At 45.8% G+C, this 16,347-nt stretch overlaps 1 protein-coding gene across 5 annotated transcripts in view; it reads right to left on the bottom strand.

Annotated features, from left to right (window-relative positions):
- Positions 1–16,086, bottom strand: part of NLRC5 (NLR family CARD domain containing 5) — an 80,404-nt gene extending 64,318 nt beyond the window's left edge. For all 5 annotated transcript variants that reach the window (XM_055332025.1, XM_055332026.1, XM_055332028.1 and 2 more), the window contains exon 1: positions 16,042–16,086. The gene's annotated coding sequence lies outside the window, so the exon portion shown is untranslated. The remainder of the gene's footprint in view (positions 1–16,041) is intronic.
- Positions 16,087–16,347: the final 261 nt, after the last annotated feature.

Here is a 16,347-nt window from a genome sequence, read left to right as displayed (position 1 = left end):
CCACCTCGTTAACCCTCGTCATTAGGACTTCTAGTTTGGATTGTATCTCATTCAACCCCAAAGATTCAGATGCAATGAAACGCCGGGACACCTGCACCCCAATGTTTATAGCAGCAATGTCCACAATAGCCAAACTGTGGAAGGAGCCTCGGTGTCCATCGAAAGATGAATGGATAAAGAAGATGTGGTCTATGTATACAATGGAATATTACTCAGCCATTAGAAACGACAAATACCCACCATTTGCTTCAACGTGGATGAAACTGGAAGGTATTATGCTGAGTGAAGTAAGTCGATCGGAGAAGAACAAACAGTGTATGTTCTCATTCATTTGGGGAATATAAATAATAGTGAAAGGGAATATAAGGGAAGGGAGAAGAAATGTGTGGGAAATATCAGAAAGGGAGACAGAACATAAAGACTCCTAACTCTGGGAAACGAACTAGGGGAGGTGGAAGGGGAGGAGGGCGGGGGGTGGGGGTGAATGGGTGACGGGCACTGAGGGGGGCACTTGACGGGATGAGCACTGGGTGTTATTCTGTATGTTGGTAAATTGAACACCAATAAAAAATAAATTTATTATTAAAAAATAAAATTAAAAGAGATTATATGGTTTTTCAGCTCTTAGATTGTCAAGGAAATTATATAGCTGGCAAAGTTATGCATTAGCAGGCATTTCGATACCTGTTGTGTATGAGTGTATGGCAATAAAACTTTATCTATAAAAACTGCAAATGCCACATAACCACATCTTGCAATTCCATGCTCATGTATTTATTAATAATGTGCAAAATAACATACATTCAGGAATACTTAATGTGGCCTTGTTTATGGCAGTAAAAGACGGAAGAAACTCTAAATTACCACTGAAAAGGAACTGGTTAAATTATGGCATAGCCATACAACAGAATTCCCCCTCAGCCATTAAAAAAGGAAGAGGCTGAGCGATGTGGGTTGATACAGTATGGCACTCATACCACATGTGTACATTCCCCTGGCCAGAGTTATTTCTAACACTCAGCCCTGGTCTGGCCTGGCCTGATTTCTGTGTAAACCCTTCTATCAGCTTCCCACTGCCTCTCAGATAAAGTCAAACCATGTTAATACATCTGCCACAAAGAGATACACGTTCAGGGGCCAGGAAATGTTCCAAGGATGAATAAACAAATGGCTTTTCATTACCGGGTTGCTGGCTACCTCTCGGCCCTCTCATGCACCTGCCGCCCGGCCCTGGGACGCACACCTAGACCACAGTGGATGAGGGATGGGTGTACTGGCTGACTGGGGTGGGAGGGGGGGAGCAGGTGAGTGACAGCGAGCAACATCGGTGTCTCTATGTGTGTACTCAAATCTACCAGGCAAGGTCGTTGGGAGATGAAGCAGGTAAAATCCCCGACATGGCATCTGGGCTACAAGAAAGGCTCTGAACATGTTAACTATTATTATAAATGGTGCTGCTCTTTGCTCTGTAACCACAGCCCCCACCACAGGGTACAAGGAAGGAAGGGAGGGATGGTGGAGAGGACATGGTTTGAATCACAGACTTCTGACTGCTGTTCCTTTGGCTTCTTCCCTCTCCCTGACTTTCCCAGGCTTGGATTATGGGGGGAACCCCCCAGGAGGCTGGGTGAACCTTTCTTGTTGTCCATTGGCTCGCTGGGGCTTGTCTCCTCATCTCTACTGGAGGGGCCCCACCTGCCTTTCCTGTGCTCCGAGGCTGGAGGGGAGAGGGGAGGGGAGGGTCAGGCTGATGGAAGCCCCATCCCTATGGCACTGGCAGGCCTGGGTTCTGCCCCTGGTTCCTGGGCTGGGGTGGGAGAAGAGGGGACAAAAAGGGAGCAGCTGAGGATGGCCAATGGAGAGAGAGGGGCAGAGGTAGAAAGGGCTCGAGTTTAACCTCAGAACCAGAAAGGCTGGTTGGTGGGGCCATACAGAAATGTCCCACAGGGGACGCCTGGGTGGCTCAGTGGTTGAGCATCTGCCTTTGGCTCAGGGAGTGATCCTGGGGTCCTGGGATGAGTCCTGCATCAGGCTCCCCGCAGGGATCCTGCCTCTCCCTCTGCCTATGTCTCTCTCTCTCTCTCTGTGTATCTCTCATGAATAAATAAATAAAATCTTACAAAAAAAGAAATATCCCATAAAACAGGAAGTGCCACTAAAGTTGGCTTCTCGGGACTGAGTGGACAGTCAGGCTTGTGGACTCTGGGGAAAAGCAGATCCACAGAAGCCACAAGTCCTCTCAGAATGCCCCACGCCAAGCCCTACCGGGGGTGATGACAGCGACCTGGGGTCTGTGCCCTCCCCCAGGGCTGGCCAGCTTCCATCCAAGGCTTCAGGGGAATGCGGCTCTGGAAAAGACCTGGCTGCACGGTCCATGCCAGGCCCATTTTATAGACGGGGGGGGGGGGGGGGGGGGGGGCGGCGGTAAGAGGCCCTGAGGGGGCTAAGACCCTGCTGGCACGTACAACAAATAAGAAGCAAAGGCAGGGCCAGACTGACCGGGTGGGCTCTTTCTGGAAGATGCAGCCCCACCCCAGGGATGGCCCTCCTTTCAAGCACACCACTTCAGAAAGACGTTAGCAGCCCTTTCCTCCCTCACCCACAAAAGCTGGTGGAGCAGGTGAGAGGGGTCCTTAACACAGCCCATTTCCGCAGGGTTGGGGGTGGGGGGGTGACGATGTGGGTTGCCTGTTCCTTGGGAAGCCATCATCTTCATTGTCATCACAATAGCAGGGTCCTCCAGGACTTATACTTCATCAGGGCTTTACCAATGCTGAAACTGAGGCTCCCAGCAGTGAGGGGATTTGCCTGGTCACTGCTAGAGAGCCCCAGAACTGGGAGTTGAACAAACATCTCTAGGCCCTGCGGCCCTCTGGGGGATAGGGTGCATAGTGGGGGTCAGAGAGGGATCCAGAGAGGGAGGCGCAGCCCAAGTCTGGGGCTCAGGTCCAGGCAGTCCTATCCCACATCCAAGAGGTCTCCCTCTTTCTCATTGCAAACTGCGGGATCTGGGTCCCAGCCTACATCACTGGTTTTAAGTCACCTCTTTCACCCCCACCCCCACTTTCTTGCTCAAAAGGCTTGGTCTTTCCACCAAAGGACCCCCCAGGGTTTCCAGATGCACCCTCTGGGACCAGGGTGCTCTAGAGCCAGCAGGTGACCAGGTAGTGGCCTTGCCTCTCCTGCTCAGCCCTGGTGGTTTGGGCCCAGCTCCCACACGAAGTGGCTGGTGAGGCCTCCATGAGAAGGCTTTCACCTGACACATTCCTGGGTCTCCAGAGCACTCTCCCAGGATCTTCCAGGCCAGGTCTGGGGTTCCCAAATTTGTTTGCACATTGGAATCATCTGGTGGGGGGGGTGGCTTTCAAAAATTCCAACGAGCTGCATCCTGAACCAATCATAGCAACATCTCTAGGGGTGGAACGCAGCCTCTGGAAGTTCCTCAGGTGATTCTCCCGTGCTGACAAGCTTGGGAACTAATGTTCTAGGCATGACGACACCCAGCTCCCCACTCCCAGCTGGAGGAGACTGGTTCTGTGTTCCCTCACCCTTGGCACCCTACTTCTCTAGCAAACCAGAGGCAAGTGATTCTTGCCCTCTGAAAGGCTGGGGGACAGGAAAGGCACCAAGATGGCCTTCTTTAGATGAAGCCCTGTGGGTGTCTCCCAATGACTAACACTTCCGCCTCTGGCCTGTTCCTTGGCACCTTGCACCCCAGCTCTGTGGCTCTACAGGATGCTCTCATACAGGCCCAGGCTCAGCACAGCTACACCCAACTGGAAACAAAGCCAAGTCTGGAAATCCCCTCTTTATCACCAACCATGCAGTTGGTGAGGATCCCGGAAGAATATGGTTTTGGAGTCCTAGGGGACAAAGTTAGGCAGAGGAGGGAAAACACCATATAATCTCACTTCCATGTGGAATCTAAAAAAAAACAAACCAAATCAACCAACCAACCACCCTAACAAACAAAAAATACAGGGAACAGATTAGTGGTTGCCAAGGCATGCTAAGTGGAGGGTGAGAGAAATGTGTGAAATGGGTCAAAAGATATAAATTTCCAGTTATAAAATAAATATATCATGGAGATGTAATACACAGCTGGGTGACCATAGTTAATAATACTCTATTGCAGGGGCACCTGGCTGGCTCGGTCGGTGGAGCATGCAATTCTTGATCTCCGGGTTGTAAGTTCAAGCCCCATGCTAGGTGTAGAGATTACTTAAAAATATTTTTTATATCTTTAAAAAATAATATTCTCTTGCACATTTGAAGATCGTTAAAAAATAGATCTTAAAAGTCCTCAACACTAGAAAAAAAATTTTATAACTATGTATGGTGACAGATGTTAACTAGATTTATTGTGGAGATCACTTTGCAATGCATATAAAGATCAAACTGTTATGTCATACACCAGAAACCTAATATAATGTCACATGTTAATTATGTCTCAGTGAAAAATGGAATTTTTTTTTTAAAGAGAGAGAGAGTGGGCATGGGGCAGAGGGGCAGAAGGAGAGAGAGAGAGAGAGAATCTTAAGCAGGCTTCATACCCAGAACAGAGCCCGACATGGGGCTCTATCTCACAACCCTGAGATCATGACCTGAGCTGAAATCAAGAATTGGATATCTAATCAACTGAGCCACCCAGGCTCCCCAAAAATGAAAAACTTTTTAAATAAATAAATAAGACCTGTGCTGAATTCAGAGACTTTTTCCTAATTGAAGCACAATACTACCTTCAACAAATAATTTTCTTTCCAAAGGAAATTACCATCTCCACAGAACTTTATTATTTTTCTGCTTACAAAATATATAATCAGTCATTTGAAAAGTTCTAAACATAGCAGAAATATAGAACTTGAAGTCTATATCTCATGGTTTTATCCTTTAGGGAGAGGTACACAATTTCTAAGATGTTTTATCTACACTTGAGGACATTTTTGCCTGATCTGAGAATCAGAGTACCAATTCCTTGAAACTTTTCTAAAAGACATCTCACATTTAACTTTGTTTTCTAAAGTAGTGTTCACCATGAACAGAAGATAACCCTCCAAAAAAAAGAAAAAAACAAACAAAGTAAACAAAATAACACTGTTGAAACAGAACCCAGTGTCACTGCCTGCCCACAGCTCTGACCCGGGGCCTGGCCTCCAGTTGCTGAAAAGGAGAGTAAAAAGTGTGTGAAGCATTAATTAAGCACCAACTGACACTTTCTCCTTGACTAATGTGGAAGGATTAAAGAGAACGAAAAGAAGATAACGTTCTCACTTTATGATTCAATTTACATGAAGGCCCTAACTGTACATCTCCTACAACCATCTTGTTGACTTCTATTGGATAAATCTCTGTTCGGGAGAACATTAGCCCATTCATTTCAAGAAGGGGATTCTGAGACTCAGAAATGCACAGGACACTTTCAAGAACTCAGGGAAAAGTCTACCATGAAGACACATAAGTCAGCAAGCTATTTCTCTCTACAACCAGATGCCACAACAAGATCTGAATGCCTCAGAATCCCAGCTCCCCACGGTTTGAATGGTCCCTCCACTTTGCCACGAGGGGCAGAAAGAACCACCAAAGCAAGAGGCTGATGGGGGTTTGGAGTTTGGTGATGGTACAGGCTCCATCCATCTACCATGGAGATGGTTGCTGGGGGCATGATGCAACTTCCCAGATGCCTGCAGCCTCTGCATCTGCACAGTATTATAGGAGAGAAATTTAGAAATGTGGTCTCAAATACTTTAAAAAAATAAAACTTGAGGAGAGGATTCTGGGAAGATGGCAGAGTAGGAAGCAGTACTTTGTCTCTTCCACTGAGACGACTGCATAGGTACAATCTGTCTAATAGAACTGTTCTGGAACTCTGGAGCCTTTGAATGCTTGCTACCTCCAACAGAATGCCTGGGTGGTAAATTGTGGTTATTTTTGGTCATTTCCAGCTCTAAGCCCAGTAGCAGCTATCCATACCCCAGACCTAGCCACATGGGAGACCGCTGTGCACATGTTCCTGGGGCAGCATGCACACAGCTTACAAGAATTGGGGTGAGTAAAAAGGACCTTGTTTTCCAAATATTGGAGATTTGTGCTCTATTTGCTGATTATTGCTTCTGATCACAGAGGCACAGAAAGAAAAGGCAACCAGTCGTTGTTGCTGTATTTCCCCTCATTGCTGCAAGACTCTCTCCAGTTAAACAGTCAGGAGATTAAAAGGGCCAGACCCCATGGTTCCCACCATTATTCTTCCCTTTTCCCCTTTCTGGAGCTAGACATTAAAGACTAGGACATTCAAAAACAACTATATATAAGGAGAAAGTTAGAAAGTGACCACATATGCCCAAGGAAAACTTAGAAAAGATACAGAAAGACATTAAGTTTACACCCCAGGCTGATCCTCGGCACAGAGAGTCCACAGCAATGGAAAAACCAAAGCAATAACAAAAACCCAGCAAACTGTGGGGAAAGGGGGAGTCTTATTTCCAGAGTTATCACATTATTATATTCAAATGTCCAGTGTTCGACAACAATAACAACAAAACCACAAAGCATATGAAGAACAGGAAAGTATGACTCATTCGATATGTTCATTGATTCAAAAACCAACAGAATTTCCCTGAGACTTAGTGGCAGACCTTTCAGACAATGACTTTAAAACAACTGTCTTAAAGAGGCACCAGCCTGGCTCAGTCAATACAGCATGCAAGTCTTGATCTCAGGGCTGTGGGTTTTATCCTCACACTGGGTGCAGAGACTGCTTAAAAAATAATTTTTAAAAAAAGTGTCTTAAATGCTCAAAGAACTAAAGAAAGAGAAGGTGAGGGGCACCTGGGTGGCTCAGTGGTTGAGCATCTGGCTTTGGCTCAGAGCGTGATCCTGGGGTCCTGGGATTAAGTCCTGAATCGGGCTCCCTGCAGGGAGCCCGCTTCTCCCTCTGCCTATGTCTCTGCCTCTCTCTGGGTCTCTCATGAATAAATAAATAAAATCTTTAAAAAAAATTTTTGTAGCTAAATGTTTACATTTTTAAAAAATTTCCTTTTGTGTATATTCTATAGCTATGTTCTTTGTGGTTACCATGGGGATTACATTTAACATCCTAAAGGTAAGAAAAAGAAATATAATGCATTTAAATCAGAAAGAAGTAAAATTATCTGTCTGCAGATGGTATATATACAATACTCTTATACGCAGAAGATCCTAAACTCTACAGAAAAACTGTTAGAACTAATACATGAATTTGGCAAAGTTACAATATACAAAGCTGACACACAAAAATCAGTTGCATTTCTATACACAATGTCAAATCTAAAAGGGAAATTACAAAAAGAATTTTTGCACAATAGTATCAAAAAGAATAAAATACTTAACAATTAACCAAGGAGGTGAAAAATGTGTACACTGAAAACTACAAAACATTGCCACAAGAAATCAAAGGCATAAATAAATGGAAACACATTATAGGTTCATTGACTGGAAGACTTAATACTGTTCAAATGTCAATATTATCCAAAGTAATATACAGATTCAACACAATCCCACAAAAATTCCAATGATGGGATTTTTTTGCAGAAGCAGAAAAGCCCACCCTAAAATTCATATGGAATCTCAAGAGACCCCAAATAGCCAAAATGATCCTGAAAAAGAACAAAACTAGAGAACCAATATTTCCTGATTTCAAAACTTACTATAAACTAAATCAAAACAGTGGTATTGGCAAAAAACATAAAGCCAGTTGACTCTTGAACAAGATGGGTTTGAATTGTGAGTCCATTTTTAAATGAAATTTTTTCAAGAAATACAGTAAGTATTATAAATGTATTTTCTCTTCTTTATGATTTTCTTAACAAAATTTTCCCAACTTCCTTTATTGTAATGATACAGTATATAATACACATAACATGCAAAATATGTGTTAATCAATTGTTATTATTGGGAAGGCTTCTGGTCAATAGTCTGCTATCAGTAGGTAGTATTAGGAGAGTCAAAAGTTATATATGGATTTTTGACAGTCTGAGGGTCAGCACTCCTAACCACCATGTTGTTCAAGGCTCAACCACATAGACCAATTAAAATAGAATAGAAAGCCCAGAAATAAATCCTTGCATATATGGCCAAATGATTTTTGACAAAGTTGCCAAGACCATTCAATGGGGAAAGAACAGTCTTTTCAATAAATGGTGCTGGGGAAACTGGCTGTCCACATGCAAAAGAATGAAGTTGGAACCTTCCGTTACACTACATATGAAATTTACTCAAAATGGATTGAGGACCTAAATATAAGACCCAAAACAGTAAGACTCTTAGGAGAAAACATAAGACAAAAGCTGAACCACAATGATTTGGCAATCAACACCTTTCTCTTAGGAGAAAACATAGGACAAAAGCTGAACCACAATGATTTGGCAATCAACACCAATATATATACACACACAGAAATTGGACTCATGAAAATTCAAAAAAATTTTTGCATAAAAAGATGCTATCCACAGGGTAAAAAGGCAAGCCACAGAATGGGAGAAAATATTTGAAAAACATGTATTTGACAAGGAATTTATAATCAAAATATACAGAGAATGCCCACAGTTCAGTAACAAAACTAAATGCCTGCAACTGAATAACAAAAAGATTAACAACTCAATTCACAAATAGGCAAAGGACCTGAAGAGATATTTCTCCAAAGAAGATATACAAACGGCCAATCAGCACATGAAAGATGGTCAGCATCATCAATCCTCAGGGAAATGCAAATCAAAACTACAACGAGAGGCGCCTGGGTGGCTCACTCCATTAAGCATCTGACTTCAGTTCAGGTAAGGATCTCAGGGTCTTGGGATCAAGCCCATGTCATGTTAGGTTCCCTGCTTATGGGGGAGTCTGCTCTTCCTTCTCCCTTTGCCTCTGCCCCTCCTCCCACACGTGTGTGCATGCTCTCTCTCTTAAATAAATAAATGAAATCTAAAAAAAAAAAAACTCTACAGGGGCACCTGTGTGGCTCAGTGGTTGGGCATCTGCTTTCGACTCAGAGCACAATCCTGGGGTCCTGGGATCAAGTCCCACATGGGATTCCCCGCAGGGAGCCTGCTTCTCCCTCTGCCTATGTCTCTGCCTGTGTGTGTGTGTGTCTCATGAATAAATAAATAACTAAAATTGAGATTGATACCACCTCACACTCATTAGGATGGCTACTATCAAAAAAACAAAAAACAGGAAACAACATATACTAGGGAAGATGTAGAGAAATTGGAACCGCTGCGCACTCTCGATGGGTATGTAAAATGGTACAGCTGCTGTGGAAAACAAGATGGTGATTTCTCAAAAAAATTAAAAATAGAATTACCATATGACTCAGCAATTTCACTTCTGAGCATATACCCAAAAGAACTGAAAGCAGAGGCTCAAAGAGATATTTGTATATCCATGTTCATAGCAGCACTATTTGCAATAACTAAAACATGGAAGCAGCCCAAGTGACCATCAATGGAGGAATGGAGAAGCAAAATGTGGTCTCTTCATACAATGGAATATTATTCAACCTTAAACAGGAAGGAAATCATGTAATATACAACATGGCTAAATCTTGAGAATATTATGCTAGATGACATAAGACTGTCACAAAAGACAAATCCTGTATGACTGCACTAATATGAGGTACATCGAGTACCAAATCCATAGAGACAAGAAGGTAGAATGGTCATGGCCAGGGGCTGGGGGGAGAGGGAATAGGGAATTATGGATAATGGGCATAGAGTTTTGGTTGTACAAAATGAGAAGAGTCCTGGGGATGGGCAGCGGCGATGGCTGCACAACAATGTGAACGTGCACAATACTATTGGATATTTTAGGTGGTTACAATAGTCAATTTTATGTTATGTGCACCTTAACTCCATAAAAATAAAGTCTATATATTCCTGTAGAAGTCCATGTTGAGAACCCAGCCTAAGGAAACAATCCAGAATGTGAGCAAAGCTCTAGCTACCAGCAGGTTCATCACAGCACTGATGTCAGCAGGGGCAGCCCTACCTTTCCTGATACAGACAAACTGGCTCAGATGGCAAGCCATCCGAAATACCATGGCCTCTGGAAGGTTAGCCGCGCCCCCCCCCCGCCCCAGGCTGTGCCCAGGGCAGGGATGGGAGGCTGTAGTGACCAGGTCCCCTCTGGTGGAGGGGCTCCTGCTGCAGGTCCGGCCTTTTGTTAAATTACATGCAAAAAATTCACTTTCAATAAGCGTTCAAGCACAGAACAGCTCTTCCTCTCCCACTTGCTCCTTCCTTTTTTTCTCTCCACTCCTTCTCTCTCTCTCTCTTTTTTTTTTTTTTGCCATTGCCTCTGCCCTGTTCCCTCTTCCTCCAGACATCATCATGGTACATGGCCCCCCGCCTCACACCTCTCAATTGTCCCAGTATCCCTTATGGGAAGGCCATGCCTGGCCTCTCCAAACACAACCATTTCTCCACCCTGGGTGTGCCTACCGCCGCCCCCCCCCCCCACAACGTACCTTATCTTTCTTCACTGCAGTCATATCTCTGTGTACCTGTTTATTCTCTGTTCCTGTTGGCACATCAGTGAGGTTTTCTCATGTTCTCAACTATAACCCAGTGCCCAGCGCAGGACCTGACATGTTCTAGAAACTCAGCACATGTGTGCTGAGTGGGTTAACGATTGCTGGGCGGAGCCAGGTGGGAAACTGTGCTATCAGTACCTACCTTGTGGAGTAAGGGGCATCATTCCCCCAAAAATGCCCTTTGGTCATTCTATCTCCAAGAAGTTTCTGGGGGGGGGGTCTCCTCCCTGGGATGTCTAGCCTCTCTCCACCTTCTCTCTCTCCTTCCTCCTCTTGGGACCCAATACAGCATCCTACCTCTAGCACCCTGACCCCATTCACATGCTCCACTCAAAGAGTCTGCTCTGCCCATCATATCCCCGTCCCTGCTGACCACTTTGCATGTGGGCCCCACCCATCCCAATCCTATCAAGATATTTTCCCAAAAGTACTTCCCTTCCTGAGAGGAATCTAGAGGGAAATATGGAAAGAATTAAAATGTCACATTTTGGTTTTTATATAAAACAGAAGAGGGGTGCCTGGGTGGCTCAGTGGTTGAGCAACTGCCTTTGGCTTGGGTCGTGATTCCAGGGTCCTGGGATCAAGTCCCGTGTCGGGCTCCCTGCTGAGAGCCTTCTTCTCCCTCTGCCTGTGTCTCTGCCTCTCTCTGTGTCTCTCATGAATAAGTAAATAAATAAATCTTAAAAAAAAACCCACAACAGAATTAAACAGTCTATGTGCAGTAGAAGAGAACAAGACTCAATCTAGATGCTTAAAAACGTGGATATGGTTTCATCATTCTATGGACAACACTGACGCCACTTAAAATGCCAGTATACTCATTACAAAGAGTGAATTTCCTTAATATCTACAGTGCTTTTACAGCTAAAAAGGAAAAAGACCAACAACCCAATGGAAAAGTGGAAAAAGAATACGAATAGACAGTCTGAAAAATTAACTACAGGGATCCCTGGGTGGCGCAGCAGTTTGGCGCCTGCCTTTGGCCCAGGGTGCGATCCTGGAGACCCGGGATCGAATCCCACGTCGGGCTCCCAGTGCATGGAGCCTGCTTCTCCCTCTGCCTATGTCTCTGCCTCTCTCTCTCTCTCTCTGTGTGTGTGACTATCATAAATAAATAAAAATTTAAGTTTAGAAAAAAAAGAAAAATTAACTACAAATGACCCTTAAATATTTGAAAGGATAAGAGAAATGGGGGGGGGGGGGAATACACCATTATTCATCTCCCAGATGTGCAAATATGGAAAAGTTTGATAACATGCATGTTGGGGTGGGTGTGGGAAGCAGGTCCCCTCACACGTAGCTGTTAGGAGTGAAAATTAGCCCAACATTTAAGGAAAGTAATTTGCCGTATTTACCAAAGTTCAAACTGCATATTCGCTTTACAAATTCACTCTTGGATGGTTTGTTGTTGTTTTTGATGTTGTTGTTTTTTAAGATATTATTTATTTATTTGAGAGACACAGAGAGAGAGACAGAGAGAGAGAGAGAGAGAGAGCAAGCTCACATGTGTAAGCAGGGAGGAAGGGCAGAGGGAGAAACAGACTCCCCGCTGAGCAGGGAGCCCAACACTGAAATCATGACCTAAGCCAAAGGCAGGCGCTTAACCCGACTGGGCCACCGAGGTGCCCCTCCTGGTTACTTTTCTTAAAGACTTATTTTTACATAGGCAAACATGATGCTTAAACAAAGATATTCACGACAACACTGTTTGGTATAGCAAGAGACTGGAAACAACCTAAATGCCCCAAAATAGTTTAATTAATTATGAAACAACCATAGAGTGAAATGCTCTAGAGCTGTTAAAAAAGAGAAAAGCAGATTTTGTTTTTGTTTTGATGTAGAAAGATTTCTAAATTACATTAAATTTTTAAAAGATTAAAAAACACTATATAGAGTATATCACCATTTGTGAGAAGGGGGATAGATTATAAATATATAGATATAGATATATCCATGTTTCTAAAGGCCCACCTGAACTCTCTTTGGAAGGAGACATAAGAACCTGATAACACTGGTGCTTTCAGGGAGGGTAATCAGGTGGTTGTGAGATAGGGGAAGGAGGGAGACTTACTTTTCATTACATATCTATTTATATGTTTTATATTATTTTATTAAATGAATGTATTAGCCACTAAAAATGAAATAATTTCAAAAATGATATAGGCTATACTTTTTCTTTAATACATAATTCCATTTTATTTAGTTTAAAAAGTATAATTTCGTTTTTTGTTTTATGTATGAGTCCATTTAAAAATACGAATATACACAAATAGAAAAAAGACTGGAAGTAAACCAAAGTGAAAACAGGTCATCTGAGGCTAAGTGAACATTCCCTCAGGCTCTCTGAAGTTCTCCTTTGCTGAATGTCAGAGGCACCTCAGCCAGCGAGAAGGGCTGCTAAAAACCTTCCTGGGGAAGACTCTTGTATCTAAGAACTTATTGGAAGACTTTGGAGTGACCCACAGGATGAAGTAGGAATCCCATTGCAGAGTCAGCCTTGAAACAAGCAGGATAAACAAGTGAACTCACGGTTCCCCAGGACTCTCATTTTTCCATCCCAGGAAAATGACTGGTTTCAGGCAGTCGTCAACTAGGGAGAAAGGGTGACCGCAGAGCAGAAGAAGAGTCTGGGACCAGAGATGGCCAGAGGAACTAAGTTCACACCCAACTTCACCCTCCAGATTCACAGAGAACTAAGGAACACTTAGGGCTTCCCAGAGGAACAGAATAGGGGTTCATGCCAACTTTACCCAGCTCTCATGGACCCACAAACCCCCAGATAGCATATGGGTCACACAACCATGCCCATTTTATAGGTACCAAGTCCCACACATAACCAAGTGCTTGCCTGCCCCATCATTTCTGTAAGGTTTTAAATACAGTGCATTGAAGAAGCATGTTCTCCAGGGTGGCCAGAAGGGATCAAAAATCTTCCCTGCCCCAGGCAGCCTACACCAACAGCCAGACTCGTCAATTTTTCTTCGCGAATCCTCTAGGTGTTTTCCTTGCAGGCTGAGTTTCAGCCAAGGTAGACTTGGGGCTACCAGCCAATACTCAAAAAATAGATCTGGCAAAGGGCACCAGTAGTTTATATCCTCAGAATACCTACAAAAAGTCTTTACAAAGTATTGGCATGCGTATTAATTTGCTTGATCCTTATTCCAACTCTGGAAAGCAGAAGAGTGGTTCTGGGCTGGCGAATTAGTTTCCTAGCTTGGTTACAGTTGTAACAAAGTACCCTCAGGAGAGGATCCTTCTTTGCTTTTTCCGGTTTCTGTGGGGTGCTGGCAATTCTTGGGAGCTCCTGGCCTTAGAGATGCATCATTCTGATCTCTGTCTCTGTTGTCACACAGCTGTCATCTCATGGTGTGTCTCAATCTTCATAAGCTGACCTCTCTCTTGCAGGGACACCAGTCATACGGAATTAAGGACCCACTTAGTCTGGTATGATGTCTTCTCAATTAATTACATCAGCTATGACTCTATTTCCAAATAAAGTCACAATTCAGAGATAAAGAGGGTGAGAACTTCAACATATCTTTTTTTTCTAAAGATTTTATTTATTTATTCATGAGAGAGACACAGAGAGAGAGGCAGAGACACAGGCAGAGGGAGAAGCAGGTTCCCTTTGGGGAATCTGATGTAGGACTCAATCCCAGGACCCCAGGATCACGACATGAGCCAAAGGCACACACTCAACCGCTGAGCCACTCAGGCGTCCCAACATATCCTTCTCGGAGTCACAATTAAATTCATAACAGACGGGAGATATATACTAAAAAGGTCTGTGGGATTTTCCTCAGCGGGGAGGAGGTATGTGCCTTGGGGGTACAGAGAAACTGAGACGTTCTGAGAGAGGAGACAGTCCATGGTCACCCAGCAAACACAAGGCTGCAACAGGCCCTGGTCCACCTGCCTCCCATAACTGGGTGCCAGTCAAGCTACGGGCGGTGCTTTGGAGACAAGGCAGGAGGACACGATCAACGGCCGGTCCGCACTACAACTCAGCAAGCTTGGAGCAAAGCACAACGGAGGGAAGTCCGCATGCACCTTGAAATAATCAGCTTTTCCCTCCCGTTCTGTTCTGTGGGACACCAAGCCGAAGGCTTTTCTGGACTTGGTGCTTCTCGGAGAGAAGGAAAAGCAGTCTGGAGGGAGGAAGCTCTAGGTACTGGCCTAGGTACCTTTGGTACCCCACCTCCCGACCCCCGGGTTTGGGAAGCTAGGAAGTGCTAGTTTTCAAATTTTAAGTCTGCAAACCCCTAATCTTTTAAAAAGGAAATGGAAGAACCCTCAACTTCTAAAACGGATGCAAGCCATGCTGAGACCACGAGAGGACCTCTCCCATACCTCCCTAAGTGGTTAGCTCAGCAAACTCCAGGTCCTGGCCTCCTGAGTGAGAAAAATGGTTGAAAATCACAAGAAATGCAGAGCAAGTACCAAAATAGCGCCCATGCCTTCACTCTATTAGGAGGTTAAAATGCTCATCGGACATAGTCTGTGGAGATCTGACATTAAGAAATTATTGTTAGGGAGCCCTGGGTGGCTCAGCGGTTGAGCACCTGCCTTCAGCTCAGGCCATGATCCTGGGGTCCCGGGATGGAGTCCTGCACCAGGCTCCCTCTGACTGTGTCTCTGCCTCTCTTTCTCTCTGTAACTCCATGAATAAATAAATAAAGTCTTTAAAAATAATAAGAATAATATTGAGGTCGAGTCGTCATGTTTTATATTAGTTTCAGGTGGACCCAGGGGATTCCCCAATCGTATAGACATGTAGCTACCCTCTGCCACCATACAGCACCTATTACAATAACACAACGCCTAGAGTTCTTCTGCTGTACCTTCCTCTCTCTGACTTATTTATTTCGGAACTGAAAGTTTGCACCTCTTTGGAGGTCGGATTGACATACAGAGGGGTGGTTGTTTAATGTACACAGCCTGAGGAGCCTAGAGGTGAGCTACTCTGTGAAATGGTCACCACGATCTGTGGTGACCGTGAGCCTCCCTCGGCTCCCCGATTTCCTCCTGCCCTCCACGACGATGCGTGCGGGTAAGGCTGGGCTCCGCGCTGCACAGCGGATCTCCAGGGCTGCCCCATCCTGTGTATCCCACGAAGTTTGTGCCTCTCGATCCCCTTTCTCTAGCTCACCCCTACCCGCCCCCACTCCCGCTGCTATAATTCTTCAAAAAGCGATGCAAAGTTAAAGTTCCAGGAGCGTGGGGAGGGTGGGGAGCAAGGGGAGCGCCCCGCGCCCGCCTCCCTCGGCCCAGGTGACCCCGACCTGCCCCCCGCTGCAGCTCGCACCCCCGCCCCAAACCCCGCCGGGCAACGGGCGCCCCATCCGTCCGCGGGTCCGTTAGTCCCTGCACCCCGCGCCCAGCCCGCGGCCCCGGGCCCCGCGCCCAGCGCCCTCCGGCACCCAGTCCCCCCGCACGGCTCGCCCGGCCCGGCCCGCAGCCCCGGGGCCGCCGCCACTCACCCGCCGCGCTCCGGCCCCGAGCGCTCCCGCCCCGCCGCTCAGCTCTCGAAACTGAAAGCGGGCGGGGAGCAGCGGGCCCGGAGCCGGGACCGGCGGCCGCTGCCGGGAAATCACGTGGATTCGAGACGCCGCTGCCGGCGGGGGCGGGGGCGGGGGCGCGGGCCGGGCGGGGCCGGGCGGGGCCGGGCGGGGAGCCCAGACCCCGGCCCCCCACGCGGCCCCGGGAGGCCAAGCTGAGGCGGAGGCGCGCAGCCAGGCGGCCTGGACCCCGCGGGAGGACGCGCCCGGAGCGCAACCGTCCTGGCC

Source organism: Nyctereutes procyonoides, unplaced genomic scaffold (assembly GCF_905146905.1).
Source record: "Nyctereutes procyonoides isolate TBG_1078 unplaced genomic scaffold, NYPRO_anot_genome, whole genome shotgun sequence".
In the NCBI taxonomy this organism is placed as follows: domain Eukaryota; kingdom Metazoa; phylum Chordata; class Mammalia; order Carnivora; family Canidae; genus Nyctereutes; species Nyctereutes procyonoides.
Note: the sequence above shows the minus strand (reverse complement) of the source record. Positions and strands in the feature narration are given on the sequence as shown.